The sequence below is a fragment of the Neolamprologus brichardi genome, chromosome 5 (assembly GCF_056152115.1).
Source record: "Neolamprologus brichardi isolate AB-2024 chromosome 5, ASM5615211v1, whole genome shotgun sequence".
Taxonomy (NCBI): domain Eukaryota; kingdom Metazoa; phylum Chordata; class Actinopteri; order Cichliformes; family Cichlidae; genus Neolamprologus; species Neolamprologus brichardi.
The window spans coordinates 31,885,210-31,891,209 of record NC_142108.1 but is presented as its reverse complement, the minus strand read 5'-3'; positions in this window follow the sequence as shown (position 1 = coordinate 31,891,209).

Here is a 6,000-nt window from a genome sequence, read left to right as displayed (position 1 = left end):
CTGTTCGCTTGCTCCACCTCCCTTACTGCTCCCTTACTACTCGCTGGCTCCCCCTCCCTTACTGCTCGGTGGCTCCACCTCCCTAACTGCTCCCTTACTGCTTGCTGGCTCCCCCTCCCTTACTGCTCGCTGGCTCCACCTCCCTTACTGCTCCCTTACTACTCGCTGGCTCCCCCTCCCTTACTGCTCCCTTAATGCTCGCTGGCTCCCCCTCCCTTACTGCTCCCTTACTGCTCGCTGGCTCCCCCTCCCTTACTGCTCTGTGGCTCCACCTCCCTTACTGCTGCCTTACTGGTTGCTGGCTCCCCCTCCCTTACTGCTCCCTTACTGCTCGGTGGCTCCACCTCCCTTACTTCTCCCTTACTGCTCGCTGGCTCCCCCTCCCTTACTGCTCGGTGGCTCCCCCTCCCTTACTGCTCCCTTACTGCTCACTTACTGCTCGCTGGCTCCACCTCCCTTACTGCTCGCTGGCTCCCCCTCCCTTACTGCTCGCAGGCTCCACCTGCCTTACTGCTTGCTGGCTCCCCCTTCCTTACTGGTCGCTGGCTCCCCCTCCCTTACTGCTCCCTTACTGCTCGCTGGCTCCACCTCCCTTACTGCTGCCTTATTGGTTGCTGGCTCCCCCTCCTTTACTGCTCCCTTACTGCTCGCTGGCTCCCCCTCCCTTACTTCTCGGTGGCTCCACCTCCCTTACTGCTCCCTAACTGCTCGCTAGCTCCCCCTCCCTTACTACTCGCTGGCTCCCCCTCCCTTACTGCTCGGTGGCTCCACCTTCCTTACTGCTCCCTTACTGCTCGCTGGCTCCCCCTCCCTTACTGCTCGCTGGCTCCCCCTCCCTTACTGCTCCCTTACTGCTCGATGGCTCCACTTCCCTTACTGCTCCCTTACTGCTTGCTGGCTCCCCCTCCCTTACTGCTCGGTGGCTCCACCTCCCTAACTGCTCCCTTACTGCTTGCTGGCTCCCCCTCCCTTACTGCTCGGTGGCTCCACCTCCCTAACTGCTCCCTTACTGCTTGCTGGCTCCCCCTCCCTTACTGCTCGGTGGCTCAACCTCCCTAACTGCTCCCTTACTGCTTGCTGGCTCCCCCTCCCTTACTGCTCGGTGGCTCCACCTCCCTAACTGCTCCCTTACTGCTCGCTGGCTCCCCCTCCCTTACTGCTCCCTTACTGCTCGCTGGCTCCACCTCCCTTACTGCTCGGTGGCTCCACCTCCCTAACTGCTCCCTTACTGCTCGCTGGCTCGACCTCCCTTACTCCTGCCTCACTGGTTGCTGGCTCCCCCTCCCTTACTGCTCCCTTACTGCTCGCTGGCTCCCCCTTCCTTACTGCTCGGTGGCTCCACCTCCCTAACTGCTCCCTTACTGCTCGCTGGCTCGACCTCCCTTACTCCTGCCTCACTGGTTGCTGGCTCCCCCTCCCTTACTGCTCCCTTACTGCTCGCTGGCTCCCCCTTCCTTACTGCTCGGTGGCTCCACCTCCCTTACTGCTCCCTTACTGCTCGATGGCTCCCCCTCCCTTACTGCTCGCTGGCTCCACTTCCCTTACTGCTCACTTACTGGTCGCTGGCTCCCCCTCCCTTACTGCTCGGTGGCTCCCCCTCCCTTACTGCTCCCTTACTACTCCCTTACTGCTCGCTGGCTCCCCTCCCTTACTACTCCCTAACTGCTCCCTTACTGCTCGCTGGCTCCCCCTCCCTTACTGCTCGCTGGCTCCCCCTCCTTTACTGCTCCCTTACTGCTCGCTGGCTCCACCTCCCTTACTGCTCCCTTACTACTCGCTGGCTCCCCCTCCCTTACTGCTCCCTTACTGCTCGCTGGCTCCCCCTCCCTTACTGATCGCTGGCTCCACCTCCCTTACTGCTCGCTGGCTCCCCCTCCCTTACTGCTCGCTGGCTCCACCTCCCTTACTGCTCGGTGGCTCCACCTCCCTATATGCTCCCTTACTGCTTACTGGCTCCCCCTCCCTTACTGCTCGCTGGCTCCCCCTCCCTTACTGCTCGGTGGCTCCACCTCCCTAACTGATCCATTACTGCTTGCTGGCTCCCCCTCCCTTACTGCTCGGTGGCTCAACCTCCCTTACTGCTCCCTTACTGCTTGCTGGCTCCCCCTCCCTTACTGCTCGCTAGCTCCCCCTCCCTTACTGCTCGGTGGCTCCACCTCCCTAACTGCTCCCTTACTGCTTTCTGGCTCCCCCTCCCTTACTGGTTGCTGGCGCCCCCTCCCTTACTGCTCGGTGGCTCCACCTCCCTAACTGCTCCCTTGCTGCTCGGTGGCTCGACCTCCCTTACTGCTGCCTTACTGGTTGCTGGCTTCCCCTCCCTTACTGCTCCCTTACTGCTCGCTGGCTCCCCCTCCCTTACTGCTCGGTGGCTCCACCTCCCTTACTGCTCCCTTACTGCTCGCTGGCTAACCCTCCCTTACTGCTCGCTGGCTCTCCCTCCCTTACTGCTCACTTACTGGTCGCTGGCTCCCCCTCCCTTACTGCTCCCTTACTGCTCCCTTACTGCTCGCTGGCTCCCCTCCCTTACTGCTCTCTAACTGCTCCCTTACTGCTCGCTGGCTCCCCCTCCCTTACTGCTCGCTGGCTCCCCCTCCCTTACAGCTCAGAGGCTCCACCTCCCTTACTGCTCCCCTACTGGTTGCTGGCTCCCCCTCCTTTACTGCTCCCTTACTGATCGGTGGCTCCCCCTCCCTTACTGCTCCCTTACTGCTCGCTGGCTCCACCTCCCTTACTGCTCCCTTACTGCTCGCTGGCTCCCCCTCCCTTACTGCTCCCATACTGCTCGCTGGCTCCCCCTCCCTTACTGCTCGCTGGCTCCACCTCCCTTACTTCTCGGTGGCTCCACCTCCCTAACTGCTCCCTTACTGGTTACTGGCTCCCCCTCCCTTACTGCTCGCTGGCTCCCCCTCCCTTACTGCTCGGTGGCTCCACCTCCCTAACTGTTCCCTTACTGTTTGCTGGCTCCCCTGGCTCCACCTCCCTTACTGCTCCCTTACTGCTCGCTGGCTCCCCCTCCCTTACTGCTCCCATACTGCTCGCTGGCTCCCCCTTCCTTACTGCTCGCTGGCTCCACCTCCCTTACTTCTCGGTGGCTCCACCTCCCTAATTGCTCCCTTACTGCTTACTGGCTCCCCCTCCCTTACTGCTCGCTGGCTCCCCCTCCCTTACTGCTCGGTGGCTCCACCTCCCTAACTGCTCCCTTACTGCTTGCTGGCTCCCCCTCCCTTGCTGCTCGCTGGCTCCCCCTCCCTTACTGCTCGGTGGCTCCACCTCCCTAACTGCTCCCTTACTGCTTTCTGGCTCGCCCTCCCTTACTGGTTGCTGGCTCCCCCTCCCTTACTGCTCCCTTACTGCTCGCTGGCTCCCCCTCCCTTACTGCTCGGTGGCTCCCCCTCCCTTACTGCTCCCTTACTGCTCGCTGGCTCCCCCTCCCATACTGCTCGCTGGCTCCACCTCCCTTACTGCTCACTGGCTCCCCATCCCTTACTGCTCGGTGGCTCCACCTCCCTAACTGCTCCCTTACTGCTTGCTGGCTCCCCCTCCCTTACTGCTCGGTGGCTCCACCTCCCTAACTGCTCGCTGGCTCCCCCTCCCTTACTGCTCGCTGGCTCCACCTCCCTTACTGCTCCCTTACTGGTTTCTGGCTCCCCCTCCCTTACTGCTCGCTGGCTCCACCTCCCTTACTGTTGCCTTACTGGTTGCTGGCTCCCCCTCCCTTACTGTTCGCTGGCTCCACCTCCCTTACTGCTCTCTTACTGCTCGCTGGCTCCCCTTCCCTTACTGCTCGCTGGCTCCACCTCCCTTACTGCTCCCTTACTGCTCGCTGGCTCCCCCTCCCTTACTGCTGCCTTACTGGTTGCTGGCTCCCCCTCCCTTACTGTTCGCTGGCTCCACCTCCCTTACTGCTCTCTTACTGCCCGCTGGCTCCCCTTCCCTTACTGCTCGGTGGCTCCACCTCCCTAACTGCTCCCTTACTGCTTGCTGGCTCCCCCTCCCTTACTGCTGGCTGGCTCCACCTCCCTTACTGCTCCCTTATTGCTCGCTGGCTCCCCCTCCCTTACTGCTCGGTGGCTCCCCCTCCCTTACTGCTCCCTTACTGCTCGCTGGCTCCCCCTCCCATACTGCTCGCTGGCTCCACCTCCCTTACTGCTCACTGGCTCCCCCTCCCTTACTGCTCGGTGGCTCCACCTCCCTAACTGCTCCCTTACTGCTTGCTGGCTCCCCCTCCCTTACTGCTCGGTGGCTCCACCTCCCTAACTGCTCGCTGGCTCCCCCTCCCTTACTGCTCGCTGGCTCCACCTCCCTTACTGCTCCCTTACTGGTTTCTGGCTCCCCCTCCCTTACTGCTCGCTGGCTCCACCTCCCTTACTGTTGCCTTACTGATTGCTGGCTCCCCCTCCCTTACTGTTCGCTGGCTCCACCTCCCTTACTGCTGCCTTACTGATTGCTGGCTCCCCCTCCCTTACTGTTCGCTGGCTCCACCTCCCTTACTGCTCTCTTACTGCTCGCTGGCTCCCCTTCCCTTACTGCTCGGTGGCTCCACCTCCCTAACTGCTCCCTTACTGCTTGCTGGCTCCCCCTCCCTTACTGCTCGCTGGCTCCACCTCCCTTACTGCTCCCTTACTGCTCGCTGGCTCCCCCTCCCTTACTGCTCCCTTACTGCTCGCTGGCTCCCCCTCCCTTACTGCTCTGTGTCTCCACCTCCCTAACTGCTCCCTTACTGCTCGCTGGATCCACCTCCCTTACTGCTCCCTTACTGGTTGCTGGCTCCCCCTCCCTTACTGCTCCCTTACTGCTCGCTGGCTCCCCCTCCCTTACTGCTCGGTGGCTCCCCCTCCGTTACTGCTCCCTTACTGCTCGCTGGCTCCACCTCCCTTACTGCTCGCTGGCTTCCCCTCCCTTAATGCTCGCAGGCTCCACCTGCCTTACTGCTTGCTGGCTCCCCCTCCCTTACTGGTCGCTGGCTCCCCCTCCCTTACTGCTCCCTTACTGCTCGCTGGCTCCACCTCCCTTACTGCTGCCTTACTGGTTGCTGGCTCCCCCTCCTTTACTGCTCCCTTACTGCTCGCTGGCTCCCCCTCCCTTACTGCTCGGTGGCTCCACCTCCCTTACTGCTCCCTTACTGCTCGCTGGCTCCCCCTCCCTTACTGCTCGCTGGCTCCCCCTCCCTTACTGCTCGGTGGCTCCACCTTCCTTACTGCTCCCTTACTGTTTGCTGGCTCCCCCTCCCTTACTGCTCGCTGGCTCCCCCTCCCTTACTGCTCCCTTACTGCTCGCTGGCTCCACCTCCCTTACTGCTCGCTGGCTCCCCCTCCCTTAATGCTCGCAGGCTCCACCTGCCTTACTGCTTGCTGGCTCCCCCTCCCTTACTGGTCGCTGGCTCCCCCTCCCTTACTGCTCCCTTACTGCTCGCTGGCTCCACCTCCCTTACTGCTGCCTTACTGGTTGCTGGCTCCCCCTCCTTTACTGCTCCCTTACTGCTCGCTGGCTCCCCCTCCCTTACTGCTCGGTGGCTCCACCTCCCTTACTGCTCCCTTACTGCTCGCTGGCTCCCCCTCCCTTACTGCTCGCTGGCTCCCCCTCCCTTACTGCTCGGTGGCTCCACCTTCCTTACTGCTCCCTTACTGTTCGCTGGCTCCCCCTCCCTTACTGCTCGCTGGCTCCCCCTCCCTTACTGCTCCCTTACTGCTCGCTGGCTCCACCTCCCCTACTGCTGCCTTACTGCTCGCTGGCTCCCCCTCCCTTACTGCTCGCTGGCTCCCCCTCCCTTACTGCTCGGTGGCTCCACCTTCCTTACTGCTCCCTTACTGCTCGCTGGCTCCCCCTCCCTTACTGCTCGCTGGCTCCACCTCCCTTACTGTGGAGTTCTGGATTCTCTAAAGCCCAAACACAGTATGGCAGAAGGCTGCTTTTTCTATTCTTTTATGATCCAAAAAGATGTTGCTGCTCCAGTAACCACTAATCTGTCTCCTTTTCTCCCTAACTCACAGAGTTGCTTAA